The sequence below is a fragment of the Lonchura striata genome, chromosome 27 (assembly GCF_050655825.1).
Source record: "Lonchura striata isolate lonStrDom1 chromosome 27, ASM5065582v1, whole genome shotgun sequence".
NCBI lineage: Eukaryota > Metazoa > Chordata > Aves > Passeriformes > Estrildidae > Lonchura > Lonchura striata.
Window position 1 is genome coordinate 7,949,832 of NC_140729.1, and position 20,594 is coordinate 7,970,425.

Consider the following 20,594-nt stretch of genomic DNA (forward strand, 5'->3'; position numbering starts at 1 on the left):
TCCCATCAGAGCTTTGTTTTGCTGGTGCCTGGCTTGGGAGTCCTTGCCTTGCACAGGAGACTGGACTGGACTACAAACACATGCTAACAGTGGTAACAGGCAACTTTATTTACACAACTAAATAAATTTCAGCATTTGTGCATGCAGAGGAGGAAGATTGGCAGGACAGAGGACGCCTTTGACCTGAGGCTGCCTTTGGACGAGCAGGCACTGCCCCAGTATGTAATGGTCATGGTCCACTGCAGCCTGCAGTGGATCCTGTTCATCCTGCTGCCCATGTCTTTTTTCTCATGAGGCCCAGCAGTATCTGGTGCACCCGAGTTAAGAATTTCACCACTATCTGGTATGGATGTGGAGCAGGCAAGAGAGGTTGCATTGACATTGGCTCCTCAGAGGGGTTTGAGGTCGACTCTGGCTCTGGTGTGGCTGTTGCAGTTGAGTGATCAGGAGTGGGAGTACAGCAGCCTGACTCTGTTGGTGCTGACTCTGGCTGCTCCAAGGGGGCTGAGCTGAAGGTTGGCTCTGGTCTTGGAGTAGCTGTTTCAGCTGACTCAGGATATGGAGTGGGAGTAGAGCAGCCTGACTCTGTTGGTGTTGGCTCTGGCTGCTCAAAAGAGGTTGAGCTGAAGGTTGGCTCTGGTGCTGGAGTGGCTGTTTCAGCTGACTCTGGACATGGAGTGGGAGTAGAGCAGCCTGACTCTGTTGGTGTTGGCTCTGGCTGCTCAAAAGAGGTTGAGCTGAAGGTTGGCTCTGGTGCTGGAGTGGCTGTTTCAGCTGACTCTGGACATGGAGTGGGAGTAGAGCAGCCTGACTCTGTTGGTGTTTGCTCTGGCTGCTCAAAAGAGGTTGAGCTGAAGGTTGGCTCTGGTGCTGGAGTAGCTGTTTCAGCTGACTCTGGACATGGAGTGGGAGTAGAGCAGCCTGACTCTGTTGGTGTTGGCTCTGGCTGCTCAAAAGGGGTTGAGCTGAAGGTTGGCTCTGGTGCTGGAGTGGCTGTTTCAGCTGACTCTGGACATGGAGTGGGAGTAGAGCAGCCTGACTCTGTTGGTGTTGGCTCTGGCTGCTCAAAAGGGGTTGAGCTGAAGGTTGGCTCTGGTGCTGGAGTGGCTGTTTCAGCTGACTCTGGACATGGAGTGGGAGTGGAGCAGCCTGACTATGTTGGTGTTGGCTCTGGCTGCTCAAAAGCGGTTGAGCTGAAGGTTGGCTCTGGTGCTGGAGTGGCTGTTTCAGCTGACTCTGGACATGGAGTGGGAGTAGAGCAGTTTGACTCTGTTGGTGCTGACTCTGGCTGCTCCAAGGGGGCTGAGCTGAAGGTTGGCTCTGGTCTTGGAGTAGCTGTTTCAGCTGACTCTGGACATGGAGTGGGAGTAGAGCAGCCTGACTCTGTTGGTGCTGACTCTGGCTGCTCCAAGGGGGCTGAGCTGAAGGTTGGCTCTGGTCTTGGAGTAGCTGTTTCAGCTGACTCAGGATATGGAGTGGTAGTAGAGCAGTTTGACTCTGTCAGTGTTGGCTCTGGCTGCTCAAGAGGGGTTGAGATGTAGGTTGTCTCTGGTGCTAGAGTGTCTGTTCCAGGTGGACGCATGCCCATCTGAATCAGGATCCAGTTGTAGAAGTACTGAGTGGAGGTGTAGACTCCCGGGCGTTTTGTTCTGACACAGCCTTTTCCCCAGCTGGTCACTCCAACAAGCCAAAAGTAGCCAGCATGGTTATCTTTGCACACCAGAGGCCCTCCACTGTCACCCTGCAACAGAGGAAAGAGGATTAGGGTGCTGTTGGGTGGCTGGTGTGCCGCGCTCCCGCCCCGGTTCCCTTTGTCTCAGCCCCGGCTAGCTCTCATCCTGGGGCGAGGGCGGGCGATGGAGGCACCCTCCGCCGCTCCCAGCTGGGGTTTGGAGAGTGCCTTTGTGGGTTCTGGGCAGCGCTAGCAAGCCTCGCGGTGGTAAATGAAGAGCGGATCCTGCTGGGGGCTAAGTCCGAGTTTATTGTAGCCCAACGGGGCCAAATGTCCTAGAACGGTGCCAGCCAACAGGAACAAGCACAAGCTGCTTGCACTGGCTTATAAACTGTAAGGGAGGGGTATCCAACGACCAATGGGGATAGGGATAGGGGGTGGCTCCGGGATGGGGGGATATGGTGGGGTCCAATGGGGGAAGGATATGGGGGGAGCCCCAGGTCCTCGCCCAATCACCCGGTGCCCTGAGTGGAAGCTTCTGGATGGATGGGAAGGGACACCGAGTGATAGACAAGGCACCCGGGGGGGGGTAAAATGCCTCTTTCAGGGTGATGGATAGATACTGGGAAGGCGGGAAGGGCGGACAAGGCGGGAAAACTGGGGATAAACCAAGTTGCACACGGGGGTACAAAGGAATAAACCAATACATAATACAGGGATAATAAAACATATACATAACGCAACTCCACATCTCCTCCTTTTTTTGTTTAAAAAGAAAGAAAGGTGAAGAGGATAAAGTAAGTCTTTAAACGGGGGCTTCACAGTCACTGGGCTCATTTTGAAACTAGATGTTTCCTTTTTCTGGAAATTCTTCTTCTTGAAACCCTTCTTTGTTCAAGGGTTTCAGTTCATCACTATGTTAAAGCTTGTAATAAACACAATGAGTCCCAGCAGCAGCAAAAGTCCTGTTTCTTTAGAAAGTAACTGAAATTAATAGTTGAGGTAGGGGAGGTCTAACTCAAAGGGGAACAGAGAATCCCAGGAGCCAGGGAGGGAAGAGGGGGGACCAGGTGAGGGGGACCTTTTCCGCCGTCGGAGGGCGGCGTACCCAACTTGAGGACTGTCCGGTTTTTTCTTCTGGGTCTTAGGGACATATGGTCTGACGAATTTGGAAGGGACCCATCTCAGGCCTGAGGGCGTGGATACGCAAGCGTACCCCCGTCCCCAGGTGACCAAGTCATAGGGTCCTTCCTGCCGCCAGGTCTCAGGGTTTTTAATGAGAACTGGCGGCTTTTCCTTGACCTTGCTCTGCTCGTAGGAATTAAAGTGCCTCGCGATGGGGGGGTTGAGGCACTCGAAGGAACAGTTTAAGAAATTGATGGTAAAAAGGGCTCGCGCTAACTGAACCTGGGGGGACTCATTTTTAGCTGACGACTGTTGTTGTTTAAGCATCCTTTTGATGCTTTGATGAGTCCTCTCTACCACGGCTTGACCTGTCGGGGAATAGGCGATGCCAGTTTTATGTTCTATTCCCCATTGCTGCAGGAAGCCTGCGAATTCCTTGGATGTGTACCCGGGGGCATTGTCTGTTTTTATCTGTTTTGGGACGCCTAGCATGGAGAAGGCTTGTATCAGGTGTTTCTCTACTTCCTTGGCCTTCTCCCCTGTGTGGGCAGAGGCGAAAACTGCTCCAGAGAAGGTGTCCACGGAGACATGGACGTACTTCATCCTCCCGAAGGAGGGGATATGAGTAACGTCCATCTGCCACACCTCACAGGACTTTAGACCCCTAGGGTTAGCCCCTGCGCTCACCGATGGTAGTGGGAGCGACTTACAGGACGGGCATGTGGCCACAATGGCCTTGGCCTGGTCGCGGGTTAGATGGAACTGCCGGACCAGACCAGGCGCATTTTGATGGTAAAGCTGGTGGCTTATTTTGGCTTGCTGGAACTTGTCCGGGAGCGGCGCCAGCTGTGCGGGGGCGGCAGCGAGGGAATCGGCACGCCGATTGCCCTCGGCCAAGAACCCCGGCAGGTCGGTGTGTGACCTGATATGCATCACATAAAACGGTTGCTCTCGGTGGGAGACTAGCCTTATCAGCTTAGAGAGCAACTTGTTAAGGGCATCGTTGGAGACACCTTGCAGGATTGCATCCTGTGCTCTAGACACTACACCCGCTACATAGGCCGAATCAGTTACTAAATTAAAAGGTTCAGAGAACCGCTCAAAAGCTCGAACGACTGCGGCCAACTCAGCTACTTGAGGGGATCCTTCTACTTCAACAACATCTGCCTCCCACTGCTGAGTTTGAGGATCTTTCCAAGTCACTACTGACTTGTGGGACCCTCCGGACGCGTCTGTAAAAACTGTTAGAGCCTTTAAGGGTTTTTTGCTCTGAATTTGTTTTGTTGACAGAGTGAATTGGATTTCGGAATTGAAAATTTTGTGGGCCGGTCTCAAAACAGAAATTTTTCCGGTGTAGCTGTCCAGTGCAAACTGCAATGATTCATTCTCTTGCAGCAGGTGTTCTAACATTGCCTTTGTGAATTGGCCCGATTCTAATTTCAAAGGAATGTGGATGTGATCAAAGTCACACCCCGCCAGCTCCCGAATCCGCGTTCTCGCTTTGCGGATTAGCTCTGCCACCAGCTCTTGTGGCCGTGTCAACCTTTTGGATCGTGAATGACTCAGGAATACCCACTCTATGATGGAGAGTGGGTCCCTTTTGTCCTGATCCTTGCCCTTTCCTAGGGTGTCTGCCCATTGGAAGATGACACCGTGGAGGTGTGGCAGTCTGCCCAATATGATGAATCTGAAGGGCAGGCCCGGATCGTACCTGTGGGCCTGCCTGGCAGACATTGCCTCCTGAACCTTCTGCAAAGCAGCTTTGGCCTCTGGAGTGAGTTCCCTGGGAGAACTAGGCTCTTCCCCCCCTTTCAATAAATTGAAAAGAGGGGCTAGGTCTTCGTTGTTAATACCTAACCAGGGTCTCACCCAGTTTAAAGACCCACACAGCTGCTGTACGTCGGCTAGAGTCCGAATTGAATTTTTTATGGTCAATTTCTGCGGAACAATGGTCCGCTTGTTTATTTCTAAACCCAGGTACTTCCAAGGTGGCATTTTTTGAATCTTATCCTCTCGCAGCTCGAACCCTACAGCAACCAACGCACTGGTTGTCAGTTCAAGCGCGTGTGTAAGTAGATCGCTGTTGGGGGCACAAATAAGAATATCATCCATATAGTGCTGGATGATCACGCCCTCGGTGGCTGCACGCACAGGGGACAGCAATGAAGAGACGTACCACTGGCAAATGCTTGGGCTGACTTTCATGCCTTGGGGAAGAACTTTCCAGTGGTATCTCTCCATTGGGGCTTCTCGGTTGATGGAAGGAACCGAGAAGGCGAACCGTGGTGCGTCATCAGGGTGTAGGGGAATTTGGAAAAAACAATTTTTGATGTCAATGACAGCTAATTCCCAATTTTCTGGTAACATCGTGGGGGACGGCATCCCTGGCTGGAGAGGACCCATGTCTTCTATTACATTGTTGATGGCGCGAAGGTCATGAAGGAGGCGCCACTCGTCTTTGCCAGGTTTTTTCAGGACAAAGACAGGGGAATTCCAGGGGGATGTTGTTTCCTGGATATTCCCTTTGGCAAGTTGCTCCTTCACGAGCTCCCGAAGCGCTTTTAATTTCTGTTTATTGAGCGGCCACTGCTCTACCCACACTGGTGTATCTGTGAGCCAATTAAGTTTTCGGGTAGGACGCTTTTCAGTGACTGTTGCCCGAAAAACCTGGGGGGTCGGGATGTTAATTGTGACCCCCCACTGGGCCATCAGGTCTCTCCCCCATAAGGGTTCTGTGTAATCTAATACGAACGGGCGTAAATAGGCCGATTGTCCGTTCGGCCCCTCAAATTTTACGATGTTTTTTGATTGCTTTGCCAATTGAGAACCCCCTACACCTTGAATTTTCCCCGCCACGTTTTGCAATTCCCAGCGTGACGGCCAATCCCGTGCGGGAATGACTGTCACGTCTGCTCCTGTATCTAGGAGACCGCTTAGGTGTTTGTACTCCCCATCCTTCCGCATATAGCAGGAGAGCTTTGGTCTTTCCTTCCCTATGACCTGGGCCTGGCACACCTGGTAGCTTTTCTTCGCTGACTTCTTCCATAGATCCTCAGGGTGTGCCGGAGGCCCAGATGCTGGAATGGCTTGGGCGATGATTTGGCCCTTGGGAAGGAAGACTGGAGGATGGGGGCAGTACAGCCACACTACTAATCGCTCGGTGTTCCTGGATGTCAGGGATGGTGCAATAGTGACTTCGAGAGGCGTGAATTTTGTGTCCCCAAGAACGATGTACTTACTGTGGAGGTTCCTCCAGGTTCCTGGGTCCTCTGTGTCGACAGCGATGGAGTGCCAGTCGCTGTCCCTTAGGTGCAGAGCCTCAGTCAGGGCCAACCTATATGGGGAGAAACCAGATACGATGTTAAGTATCGGCTTGGGCTGGTTCGGGCCTCGACCCAGCCAAGCAGTGGGAATGAAATCCACATCTTCTCTCATATAGGCTGGTTTGTCAGCCATAATCTGGTGTGTCAAGTCCAGTGAAATGTCCTTAGGTGGGCATTGCAGGTAGTCGTCCCTCCCCTCCTCTGATGTTATAGAACCCACCATATTTATGTCCTCGTGCAGGCAGGGACTGCGCTGATGACTCAGTTTTTTTGTTTTCCCCCCGAGTTGGGGGCACTCTTTTCTTGTCGCTGCTGTTTAAACCTAAAAAACTCGTCCCTCAGCGGGCATTGGGAAGCCCAATGTCCCTTCTGCCTACATAGATTGCAGGCCTGATGGTGCTGTTGTCCCCTCGGGGGTGCTCCTGTAGGGCGGCGATCTGGAGAAGGGGTGGCTGGCGGTGTCACGGCTTCAACGAAGGCTACTCTCTTTGTTGGTGGTTTAGGAGTTTCTGGAATGTCTTTAGCAGGAACTGTCACCTTCTTCGCACAGACTTGTAGCATGCTTTGAAGGGTAGGCTCAGGGTCCAGGGGCAGACTGAGGATTGCTTGCTGGCACGTGTCGTTAGCGTTCTGCCTCGCAACTGTGGCAAGCATCCCCTCTCGCAGCCTCTCGTCTGGGACCTGAGCCTCCATCGTGTAATGCAAGCGATCCACGAACGTGACAAAAGGTTCTAGGGATTCCTGCTTTAGGGACAAGAAGTTAATAACCGTACCGCTGGGTCTTAACTTAAAAAACGCCTTTTCTGCTGCCCTAGTGCTGACTTGCAGCGCCTCTCTGGGGATTTTTTCCGCCTGCTTGGTCCCCATTTTCCAATCCCCCTCCCCGCACAAGTGGTCTAGCGATATTACAGCCCCATCCTCATCCCTAGAGCTATCTGCATTGGCCCAGAGGTCAGGTAACACCTCTCTGATCTCCCGCTTCCACTCGGACTCCCAGATGAGGAATTCTCCGTGGGTAATTAAACAGGAGAAGAGAGTTCGCATGTCTGCTGGGACATATTCTTTGGAGGAGAGGGTTGCTTTTAATAAGTTTCGGAAGTATTCGCTTTCCATCCCGAACCCCTTCTTGGCCTTGCAGAGCTCTTTGATGGTCTGCTGGGGGATGGGGGACCACTGTGCAAGGGGCCTACCCCCCTGCTGCGGGGTACAGGTGACAGGTGCGGCCGAGAAGGCAGGTAGGGACTGGGGTGGATCGGGGTTCCCACGCTCCCCCCCCCCCCGGAACCGAAAGCGTGGGAACTGGAAGTGGGGTCGTGGGAACCAGGGGACGAGGCGTGGTCTGGAGCAGGGGGAGTGGTATGGTGGGGACTCCCCTCCCCGGGGGTGGAGCTGAGGGGTGGGGTGTTGAATAATTCAAGGAAGGGGGAGTTGACGGGGGGTGGAGGAGGGAGGTGGGCGGAGAAATCCGGGGAGCAGAAGGGGTTGGTCTGCCGGAAGGGATTATAGGAGGGGGGAGGACAGGGATCATGGGAAGAAGGAGCACGAGTGGCGGGAAAACCCACGCGGTCACCTCCATCTTGTGTCCTGGGGAAGGGGGAAGAAGGGGAGCCATTTCATGGGGTTTGGGGATGGAGGATGGGGGATGAGGGATCTTCGGGGGTCTGGGATAACTGAAAACGAACGGAGTCTCTACGGGACGGGGCTGTACAGCGCGGGGAAGAAGGGGAACGGGTAGAAGCAGAGACAGTGCCTGCACCGCTCTGCGGGGTGTCTAGGGTATTCTCAGAGGGGCCAGAATCTGCCTGCGGGCAATGCCGGGATGCCTGTCTGATAATACCCGACTTCGGGAGAGAGGGAGAGTTTTGCCGCAGTTTTCCCGCAGCGCCCACCGCAGCCGCAGCCTCGGGAGCAGCGACAGCAGCTGCCCTGCGCCCCGCTGCAGCGGCGAGCGCTGCATCGTACTGCAGCGACCGGGCTGAGGGACAGGGAAGCGGAGTAGGGTTATATGAACTACCCGCCGAACTGGGGATCGGTTTGTTTGCGGCTGGCTGTGGCAGACTTTCGTAGCGATATTTAATTATATCGCGAATTTGGAGAGCCAAATGGGTGAATATGGAGAGAGAGAGATCTGACTGTCGCAGGATCTTCCCCGCTACCTGTTCCCAAAAAGGGGCTTGGTATAATTTAGCTGGCGAAATGTCAGGGAAAGTTTGCGACAACCACTGAACGAACCGTTTTACTTCAGATTTTTTAACCTTAATTCCCCCCACTAAAAGGATACCCACAACTTGGGAATAAATGCTCTTCTGTGGCACGGACAGCCTTGCACCCATGGCTGTTAGATGTTAAATCGTGCCGCAGCGCCTACGATTGGGAAAACACGAACGAAAAACAAAAGACCACACTTCCGGCTTTGTCGCGGTCCTTAAGCTTCCCGCCCGGAAAGGGAAGCACCAAAAACAGGAATTTTTTCCCCGAACCCCGGGGAAAAAGAAACCCACCAAAAAGGGATCCTTCCCCTAAAACCTAGGGGAAAGGAACCAACCAAAAAAAAAGGACCGGGAAAGCCCCAGGGGCCCCTATACTCACAAACCACAGGGGTCCGAGAGGGAAGGGTGGAAAAGAAAAACCAATCGCAGGGCTTCTCCGCGAGAGAATCGACTCCGGAGGTGCTTTCCAGAGCTGCCGATCCTGTCCCCAAGAGTGCCACCCACTAAAACGTGGGTCTGCTCTCGCCGGGGTAGCTGACGGCCAGGAGGACGATTCTTCAGGTCTGCGCGACCCTAAAATCCTCAAACGAGGGTCCAACGCCGCGAAAACGGGGCCCCACGTTGGGCGCCAGCTGCCGCGCTCCCGCCCCGGTTCCCTTTGTCTCAGCCCCGGCTAGCTCTCATCCTGGGGCGAGGGCGGGCGATGGAGGCACCCTCCGCCGCTCCCAGCTGGGGTTTGGAGAGTGCCTTTGTGGGTTCTGGGCAGCGCTAGCAAGCCTCGCGGTGGTAAATGAAGAGCGGATCCTGCTGGGGGCTAAGTCCGAGTTTATTGTAGCCCAACGGGGCCAAATGTCCTAGAACGGTGCCAGCCAACAGGAACAAGCACAAGCTGCTTGCACTGGCTTATAAACTGTAAGGGAGGGGTATCCAACGACCAATGGGGATAGGGATAGGGGGTGGCTCCGGGATGGGGGGATATGGTGGGGTCCAATGGGGGAAGGATATGGGGGGAGCCCCAGGTCCTCGCCCAATCACCCGGTGCCCTGAGTGGAAGCTTCTGGATGGATGGGAAGGGACACCGAGTGATAGACAAGGCACCCGGGGGGGGGTAAAATGCCTCTTTCAGGGTGATGGATAGATACTGGGAAGGCGGGAAGGGCGGACAAGGCGGGAAAACTGGGGATAAACCAAGTTGCACACGGGGGTACAAAGGAATAAACCAATACATAATACAGGGATAATAAAACATATACATAACGCAACTCCACACTGCTGTCAGCACTAGAGGCCTGTTTCTCTCTTGCAGCCCCTGCCACAGCTGTATTCATGGTACAAAAAGGCTTTGCTCAGGTGCTGGAGTCTCAAGAACCTTAGCTGGGAACAGGGTGGGTGTCTGTGAAGGCCCCCTTTTGTATCTGCACAGTGATCCTGGATGGGCAGAGCATAGATCATCCAGAATCTGGATCTGTGGGCTGCTGAGAACACTGGATGGGCTTTCTGGGCAGAGGGGCAGGCCTGGGGAACACGGTCACTTGGCAAGGAAACTCCAGCAGTGGAGGAAAAGTGGTTTGCCAGACAAAGCCCATGGTGACGGGGTACCTTCGCTGCTGGCTCCCAGCACTCATACCTGGCAGGTGTCCATGCCACCCCGTGGGTAGCCAGCACACAGGTTGTGGGTGTGGATGGCCCCAGCGTACCGACGGCTGCTGTTAACCAGCCGGATATCCAGGAGACGGACCTTGGCTTCCTGCAGGACATCACTCGGACCCTGAGCTGCAAGCACAGGAAGGAATGGGCACCCAGCAGCTCTTTGCCAGTTCCACTCCCCTGTCTGGGGGTGAACTCATTCCCTAGGGCTTGGCTTTGCCTCTGGAGCAGTTGTTGAAGCGCTGTGTCCTTTCTGTCTGCCTTTGGGGAGCAGGCCAGGCCCAGCTCTCCAGAGGCATACATCCTACAGCCTGACTTTGGTTTGTGCTGTCAGGAAGCCAAACCCATCTTGCTGGTGTGCCCAGCTCACCCTCAGGGCCCTTTTTGGGAACTCACCTTTTGCAGTGGCAGAACCCCAGCCAGCAATGTAGCAGGTTTTCAGCTCTGACACTGTGAGCGAGGCGTTGGGCACGCAGGCAAGCTGGACGTAGTCACTGCACTCCACGGGCTTGTCCAGCTCCAGCAGGGCGATGTCGTTCTGCTGGGAATCAGCCGTGTACTCCTGGTGGGCCAGGAGCCGCTTGATGTGGCGCACCTGAGTTTCAGGGCCCAGATGGGTCAGCTTGGTGGCCCCGATCAGCACACGCCACATGGTGACATTCCTGCAAGGCAGAGAGGGGTCTGAGGAAGAGCAGAGCCGTGTGCTGTTGATGCCTTAGGATTTTAGCTTTTGTATTTTTCATCCATTTGTAATCCTGCAGTTTTTTACTGTATAACTAAATTCTGCACACAGTGTGAGCTGCTGCTGCTTTCCCATTCTGGTCACAAAAATTCCTCTCCAGGCCTGGCAATCAAGGATACCTCACTGCCTCAGGCCTCGAGAGATGGAAACAAAAGTGAGTTGAGGGGAGCAAACTGGGGGTAAATGACTTCATTACCTGAAGCTGTAATTAGAAGATTAACCCTAAATATGCAAATGGACCAAATTTATAGGTGTGAAAACCTTTGACCCGTGGTCAATTTTGGGTTGTAGCACTTGGGGGGGTCTTTTGTTTTGCCTAAAATGGACCTGGAGGCCCTTCAATAAATATAATCACTTTTTATTCCTTGTCTGGCCTGTTTTTAGGTAGTCCTGAAAAGGCATCACTGTGGCAGCTCAGCACTTCCCTTCCTTCTGCTTCTCAAGGCAGAGAGGAAAGCAGGGCAATGAGGAGTGTGACTGCCCTAGCATGCCTTAGGCTCCAGGAATGCCACACTGGAGGCTGCTGGGCAGCAGTGGCACGAGCCCAGCCTTCTGAGCAGTCCCTCAGTTGGGCCCCGTAGTATTGAGGTGCTGCAGGCTGGGCAACTGTTTGTGTGGTGAGGATACCCTCATTCCCTGCTCCTCCTTACCTGGCCTGGAGGAAGCAATGGGCTGCTGTGAGGACCCACTGTGGGCTGATGAGGGACCCTCCACATGTATGGCCGGTGCCTATTTTCCTGGGGTCCTGGATGCTGACAATCCAGGGCCAGGCCCCTGGCAGGGCACCTGTGCCAGTCACAATTCGGTAGTCAGCATCTATGGAGTTGTAGTCAGAAGCCATGGGCCGGAGCCCACAGGTCCCTCTGGAAGCACAAAATCATTACTGCCCTTCTGTTCCAGTACCTGGGTGCTGGCAAGGAGGCTCCCACATGGGGTTTGGGGTATGGCAATGGGGGACAAGCACCCTCCTAGAGCCTGGGGCCATACCTGCAGTTGCCCCAGGTACCATGTGCAGGTCTGTACACAGCCAGCAGGATGAAGAGGTACAGGTACAGAAGATTCATCGCTGTCAGCAGCATCTGTCAGCTGAAAGAGACAAAAGCTTGTCTCTTCCAGTGCAGTCTCTGACGAGTGCTGCAGCAACTGCACTGTCCATGGCACCTGGGGCTGATGTCACAGAGTGGGTGGTTCCAGGTTCTGGGCACAGTGTCCTCAGAGGGCAGGGAAAGGCCACAGCCTCACAGAACCACAGAATGGTTTGGGCTGGAAGGGACCTTGAAGGTTGTGAAAGGCAAAAGGGGTCCCTTGCCTCGCACATGCAAAACGACACCATGGGCAGACAAATCTGGCACAGAGGGAAAGTCACTCCAAAGGCAGTGTTTGGTCAGAGAGGGTGCTCAGAGCCACCACACGATGGAGAAAACTAGCACATCAAAGCTAGAAAGAGGACAGGAAGGAACAATGCCATGTGCAAACTACTTGGGGGGATGCTTCAAGGCACATAAGCCTTAGCTGATGGAACAAACCTGGAAACTCCTGAGTGTTACAAGAGGAATTGCTGACCATGGCAGAGTGCGAGAAGCTGACAGGAGTTTCAATGCCATGAGGAAGCCCTTCTGAGTCTGTTTATACATTCTCCATGTCTGGAGCAGGGTGAGTACTGCAAATGCCTCAGTGCTGCCTCTTGCTTTGGAGACTGGTGCTGGAGGTCATGGCTGCAGAAAACAAGGGACTGAGATGGAGAGTGCTCATGCACTCACTTTTGTGGTTTGGGAATGGCATTCCCCAGTCTGGTGTTTCCACTGGAACACTGCAAACCACTGCTCCTCACTCCCTTCTCCCTCTCCCCTCCCTTCTCTGGTGGGCTTGAGAATAGAACTGGAAGCACAAAAGTTAAAGACTGTGGGTTGAGACAAGAACAATATAATGGAAACAGCAATGAAACAAGAAAATGAGCAGTAACCGCAACAATATTAATAATGGACTGGGACAATTCACATGCAACCATCCACCCCATAGAGCCTGGCAGTACCCAACCAGGCTGTCATGCATGTTATCCAGCGGAGATTTCTTCCCCTGTCCCTGGAAAATGTTGTGGAGTGGTTCAGAACAACCTCCACGTCCTGGCCATGCCCTGTCCTGGTTATGGCAAAAATTTACCCCATCCTGGCCAGAACCAGGACATTCACCCTCATGATCTGCCCCACAGCTTTGGAATCTGTGCCAGAGGGTCTGGCAGGGCAGGGAGGGCAGTCACCAGGGATTGGCAGACGTTGGAAACTCCTTATCCCTCTCTCTGGCCCCTGGTTTTCCTTGTTTTATGGAATGGAAGAACACATGTCCAACTCCTCCCAGTATCTCCTTCACTGGAAATCCTCCGTGCTTTGATTCCTTCTCTGACATTCTGCTGCACCTGGGGAATGCAGTGGGAAAACCCAAGGCTTTGTGTGAAGGTCACTCCCTCAGCACTTCACCTGAGGTGCACAGGAAGGCTGCCCTGGCTCTACCACACCTCATCCAGAACACCTGGAAGCTCTTCCCTCCCCATTCACACACTCCCCTGCCTTGTCCTCCTCATCCCACAGGGATGCACAGAGGGGCTACCACACTTCACGGTTTGGTAGCCCTGATACCACACTCCTGACTGGAATGGGGTGACCCTGGGGCAGTTTTGGCCTGCATCAGTTCCATGTCCTGCCTCAGCACACCCAGGTTCTCTGTTGGCGTCTGTGCTCATCTCTGCAGCTTTGCTGTCCTGCACCAGGAGTTTGCTGAATAAAATCATCCTCTAGAAAGGACATGTGACACAAGCCCAGGAGTAAGCAGCACCATGGGAGAGTTCAGCAAGGTGCCCTGGGGACAGCCAGGCCAGGCAGGGGAAGGTGGGGGGACCACGGCCTCACTGAAGCAGCCACATTGTACAGCACAAAAAATAAAGCTAAATAAATGCTGGGATGAAATACAGCACTGCTGGGACTGCTCCATTTAGCAAATAACAGTTGTGGGGGAGATTTACAGATGTACTGGGTACATCTGGGAACTGGGGCTCCTGCTGGAAGTCTTCAATCTTGAAGCTCCCAGTTCCCAAAGCTGGTAAATCCTTCCCAGCAATGGCTCCTGAGGCAGGGAGAGGGGTGGAAAGCCAAGGATGGGGCAGAGATCAGAAGGAGCTGGGGAGCTCAGAGAGGTCTTCAAGGGGAAGAGGATTTGTCTGAAAGGCCCTCACTTTTCTGGTCATCTTGGCAACTCTGGCAGGTTTAACAGGAGGTTTGTCTGGAAACAAGACAGGGACATATTGGCATGATGGGTGCTGGCATATTCCAGTCTTAGGCTTTGCAGAGAGAGATTTGCTGTTTCCCCATAGGCCACAGAGGATTTTAATATGAGGTGAACTCCCCAAGCTTGCATCCACCCTGTTCCATGGCCTCTGGCTCTGAGAAATGCTCTCCTGTGCACCCTGCTTCATTCCCTCAGATCAATGGCTGATGTGCCAGCAGCTCCTGCTCCAGAAGGGCAGCACATGATGAAGGTGCCACCCCTGCAGCTGAAAAGAAGGTTCCTTTTGCCATGGCATTCCAGGAGGTCATAAGACACATCATCAATGGAGTCTGAAAAAAAGAAAAATTAGAAGTTGAGGCAGCTGCATTTACCAGTGTGGGCAGTCCAGAGAGAACTGCCTGGACCTGACCCAGTTTGTGGATCAGAGCCAGAAATAGGTTCCCTTAGCTAGAAATGAGACCTCTCTACCCAGAGAGCCAGCTGCTTGCCATTCCATTGCTCCCTGGCCACAAGCAGCACTTCATCCATGAGCTCTCACCCCACAGAGCCCCTAGGTAACCCTGAAAAGACTCCTTCACTATCAGGGGCTGCAAGAGACCTCTAGATGAGCAGCTAGAGGATTAGGTGAGGAGAAGAACTGAAATAAAATGCGTGTTTTTCCCTGGATTTGTGGAAGACAACAAGAAAGAAATACAGGACCCCAAAAAACAAACCCACTCGATGGGAGAGGCAGGTGAGCACCTCTGGTTCAGGAATTACAGAATGCACTCAACTGCAGCTTGCAGACAAGGATCCTGGCACGTTCCAGCAGCCAGCACTGCCACCTGATCCCAGCATCCCTCTGCCCCATGGATTTACACAGGACCCCAAAGCCCCAGTGGTCAGTGAAAGGAAAACATCCAACTGTCCACACTTGGCAACCTACTCCTGGGTTCTGCAGCCTGTGGAGAAAGACAAATTCCCTCACTAGAAAACTAAGCAGGTTTGAGCTGGGCTTTCTCAAAGCACACTAAAGGCAGAGGTGGGCTTCTCCGTGCTGTTTGGGAAGTGGCACATGAACCACACGGGAATCAGAGAGAGATTATCAACTCCAGAGGCACTGCTGAGCGCAGCCTCTCCTGACTCCAGCTGGGCTCCAGCCCCGAGGTGACCTGTGCCTCCAAACAGAGGGGCCAGAGTGACCTGCACTGACCAGGCCGGCCACAGCTCCGTGTCACACTGACCACTGCAGCGTCCAGCCAGTCCCTCCAGAGGCTCTTCCAATCTCCACCTCCACCTTACAGGGGCATGGAACGCCGCTGATCACACCCGCTGCTCCCTGACCTGCAGCCAGAGGAAGATTTCCTCATTTGCTGCTGTGGCCAGTGGCACCTCTCTGTAGCAGGTTTTGCGTCCTGCTCGGTGCCCCAGTGCTCCAGACAGGCTGGCTCCGTGCTGCTGGGCCTCTCCCGGTCCCTCTGAGCAGGGCTGCAGCCGAGTCTTCAGAACAGCCCCAATTCCCCAAAACAGCCCCCAAAACAGCCCGGCGCTGTCTGTGTGGGGAACATCAAACCCACACCAAGGAATGGCTTTGCCCAGTGCCCCGGGATGGAGCAGCCCCGGCCTGCTCCACCAGAGCCCAGGGCGGCTCTGGGAGCCCTGAGGGCACGAGAGAAGGAAACTTCAGCGTGAGGGTCTGCAGCGGCCAGGGGAACACCAGCGCCTCCGAGCCGCCCTGCCAGACACGTACGGCCCTCCACCACCCTCGCAGTGGTGCGGGAATGTGCTCGCTGCTGAGGGCGGCCTCGCGGCTCGGCGAGCAGCTCGGGCAGGGCCGCCGCTGTCCGCTCCGTGCGGAGCGCAGCCTCCTCCGGACGCGGCCGTGAGGCGGTCTGGGCCCTCGGGTGTCGCCTCCGGCAGAATCAGCGGCTCGGTGGAGCTCACACGAAGCTCTCCCTGGGGCGGGACAGCCCTTGCCCGTGGGGTGTCGGGCGGGCCCCGGGCCGGCCGAGGGTTGCCCGGCTGAGCCCGGGGCCGCCCCTGACGTGGGGCTCTGGGGCAGAGTCCGGCCCGCGGTGCCCAGCAGGGATGCGCGGTTCTGTCTGTGCTCGGGCAGCACCAGAGTAGAGTTTTTCCCTGCTACAGTACCTACGCTACCCCGCGAAAGAGCATCGCTCAGGTTTGACAGGAGGAGAAATCTGTGTGGCCGTCAGCTATCACCTATGGCCCGGTCAGGATACTGATGGATTTTCTGACCTATTCGCTAGGGTCGTGTAAAATGTTAAACTGCAGATGCTTTCTGAAAGCAACTAGTGCTTTGAATGGTACAATCTGGATTACAGAAGCTTTATGTAGTGTTAGGCTGTGAACCACAATAGGTTTATTCTACAAGTTAATAGGGATATGCCAGATCATGTTACACTTCTGTTTTATCTTCTGTTTTGACCCTATGGCAAGCATCAGTTGGGTTTATTTAGCTCTTTATTAGCCCTTTATTTAGCTCTTAGCATTTTTCACATTTTGTGTGAAAAATGAATTAACTTTTAGGTAGATATTTTTAAAGAGGAAAAATGTATTTGTGCCTATTGATGCTGCAGTGATTTGTGGTTTTGAGACCCATCTTGCAAAATACCACATGCTGAGGCTGATTGTCATAGCTCTGAAGCCAGCCCTGGGTATGGAATGCTTTTCATTCTTTGGAGTGTTCATTCCAGGCAGTTCTGTGTAACGAGATCTTTACAGAGCATGGAAGATGCCTCTAGGGGAAGTCTCCATTTTGATTGCTGTGCCTAGACTAATTCTGATACTCCTGAGTTTGCTGTCAGGTTTTTACGATGCTGAAATGTGTGTTTTCCAGGTTCCTGTGTGGGCTATTTTTCACTAAGAATCTAGAAAATATCTTGGCTTTTCGTGGGGTTTAGTGCAAAATAGGTTTGACTGTAGGAACCACATTGTTGCAAAGATGAAGCATGCAATTAAAGTTCTTTCTAATAATTTGAGATGATTTAAATATATGTCAAATGAAATGCCATAGTCAAGGAACCAAAGCAGTCGAATGAATTGCCTATAAATTCCTTTGGCATGAAGCGTGTTGAGTGAAATGTTTATTTCTTCTAAGCAATAGGTCATAAGAGTGTTTAAATAAAGGTATAGTATATATAATGCACTGGAGCACAATCCATGGATTAGAGTGAAATTTCAACACTCAGTTCCTTTACTTAGAGAAGTCCACCTATGCCCAGATGGATTAATTAATTGTAGTGGTAGAAAATACAGGGTGTAAAACACAGCTGACTGTTGAGCTTAGTATATCACTATGTTGTAGAGAAACTCAAGAATCAAGAAAATTCTAAATAAGTAAATGCTAATTTGTCATGCAGTACTATGGTATTTTCAGGCAGCTAATCAAGAAAATTTGAATTGGAAGACCGTCAAACTTGTTTCATACAATAAAACTCTGAGAGACTTATCTACAAATAGAAACGCAAGGAGCATCCTTTTTTGTACTCAGCAAAGAGCTGGAGTATGTTGTGCTGTTACGGAGGTTTATTTTTATAAACTACTCCAATGAATTTTATAAGCATGTAAAAGATTGTAAGTGCCCTGAAACATGTTTATTCTTGGACTGGCAATTACATACATGGATTCAGTTTTGATTTTCTTTAAAATAAAAATAAAAATATTTCTCTGGAGTAATTTGCTCTCGGTAACAAGAGTCATCTGCAAGAGAAATATCCAAACCAATTTCTGGGCAGTGGAAGTAGCTTTATTTTTTATAACATTCTTAGTACCTGTGACCAGGGTTGGTAGAGTGCCAGTCCTGCCAGCTTTAAGGAGCTGCATGTAAGTGTACCCTCGTTTCCTCAGAATCCCAGGGATGTGGACATTTCTTTGAGATGAGCTTTTAGGAAGCCCCAGAACATCTGGTGGTGTGACATCTTCCTGCATGCTCTGTTTCTGCACGTGATGTTTTCCAGTGCTTTCAAACATCCCTTCCCTTCTGTTTTTTCAGATGGTTATTTAGACCTATCTTGAGAGCTACTCTCTTCAGCCTCAGCTTTATCCAAGATACAATATGGTTATTATATAACCTAGTATTTTTTCATTTTACTTACATTTCATTACATAACCTAGTATTTTACATTGTTACTTGCACAGCAGAATAACTGCAGAACTCTGCTCGATCCAGGTTATACTGAAAACTAAAAAAAATGCTATTTTTACATGCCTGACATTTTTCTTGCATATTTGAGCTTAGGTATTATGTTTGCTCATTTCAGGAGTGCTTCTGAACCACAGTCCAGAAAGAAGAAAAATCTTCTTGGTTGAAGTTGAACATTTGTCTCTAAGAGTAAGAACAAAGCCATGCCAGTGCTTTCAGAAGACTCAGGTAATTCAGCTGCATGCTTTCAACAGAGCAGTGACTGAAATCTTGTCATACCTGTTTCACACATAAAAATAATTTAAATAGGAGTAAAATGTAATAGAATTAAGATAATTCAACTGAAGTTTCTGAGCAATTACCTACAAGAAGGAAGGTGGAATGTAAAAGGTGAAAATTAATAAAGTTTGTCAGGATCAGTTTCCTACTAACCCTAGAGCACCCAAATATACTCTGATAGACCTGAATATACTCTGATAGACTTGAATATATTCTGATAGATCTGAATATATTCTGATAGACCTGAATATATTCTGATAGGCAGAATTGGACCCCTCAGTGTAACAGTGCCTTCTACATGTGCTTACTAAAGATCAGCCCATATATCTCTGCTGCTTGCTGTGTCATTTCTTAATATTTTCTGAACAGGGGTTGATAAACATTGTAAATATCCTTCCTTTTAACTTAAAATAAGTGTCTTTGTTCGAGGCTACTTTACTAGCTTCTCCAGTATGCTGCCCAGGAGAAGTCACAGATAATAAATGATGCTTAGGATTAAAGCAGGAGTGAGTTTGAGTCTCCTGGATCAAAATCCACTCTAAGGTTCGTGGAGAGAATAGCCACAGGAATAGATTTGAACCCCCTCCACCTTTTTATATTTCCTGTTTTGTTTTGGTCCTGTGTTCCCAGACATGGTTCACCGGGAAAAATCTGGCCTTTGTCTGGCTCTGTGTGTTGCAAAATTGGGATATTTAAATATTTTTTTAGAAAACTAGCCACAAGCTTTGATTCCACCACAATGGAAATCTACACTTTATCCTTTCTTCCTCTGGTCAGGCCTGGCTTTTTATAGGTGCCTCAGAGTGGAAGGGGCAGGATAACACTTGTAAGCAAAGCTGCTGGGGAGGTAGAGCTGCTACCTGTGCAAAAAAAGGTCATTCAATCAGTTTGAGAGTCTGCTGTGGTACTAAAATTTCAAATTTGTAAGAGGGGAAACAAAGGGTTCTGGAAACAAGGAGTAATAAACATGAAGTGTTAAATGTGAAAGATAATTTCTTAAGAAATATATATTGCTTTGTTAGATTTTGCCTTAATATGATGGTGTGCTTGACACTTATGAGGGGAGTGTTGCAAAATGAGCTGTGGATAAACACGAGATAATCACAAGTCTCTGCAAATGTGATGATCATCAATGTGATACCCAAATAAATGTAGTGACTGTTAAGACTGCAGTAGAAGGTCCTGTGAGAAATGCTGTGTAGAATGTTTTTGTTCTGTCCTGAATCTAAATTTAGGGTTGCATGAAACTTTGGCCCTTTTGACATCTCAGCTAAGACCTGATTCAAATCATAAAGAGGAAATGGGATTCCTTAGGGATGTCTTCAGTGAAAGAAGTCTCAGCTACCTGATGAAGGTAAAAGTTTGTATTTATTTATGTACATTCTCCTTACAGTTTACTTTTTCTCTGTTCCCTTGATTTATCAACCATTTACTTTGCCAAACCTTTTTTTTAAGAATTCTGTACTGACCAAAGCATATGTGTGCTTAAGAACAAACACTAATAATGTTTGACAATTAATATGTTGAACCTATTAAAACCGAGATCAAGGAGTAGAATGTTGCTGGCAGAGGTTCCAAAAAGTGCAAGAGGCTCCAGGGAATGGGGAAAATATGCAGATGGGATAGAAAACCTAATATCCCATTGAGTATGGGATAGAAAACTTCATATATGGGATAGAAAACCTCACATGCCATTGAATATGGGACAGAAACCCTCACATATGGGATAGAAAACCTCACATTCCATTGCATATGGGATAGAAAACCTAACACCCAACCTATAATAAAATCCCCTAATATAACTTTAGTTGCCAAGTATTGGTTATGCAAAAGCCAGATGATGCCTCTTCACAGAGATAATCTAGTTTATGAATGTATGGGAAATTAATTCAATAGTCCAGTTTTAATTTTTTAATGTGGAGGTGGGTTTTTTTGGGGGTGTTATTTGGTGGGGGTGTTTTGTTTTAATTTTGGTTCTGAGTTTCTTTGGGGTGGGTGTGCTAGGGAAGAAGTAAAGGGTTTGGGTTTGGGTGTTTGCTTTCCAGCCTTAGCACAGGGATGTGGCTTCCTCAGAGAGGGTGGTAAGGATGCTCAGTAGGGGAACATGAGGCACTTTGCCAAAATATTCCTTATGTCTTTGACAGATGTGGAGTCAGTCTGAGTGCCAGCAGTGTCT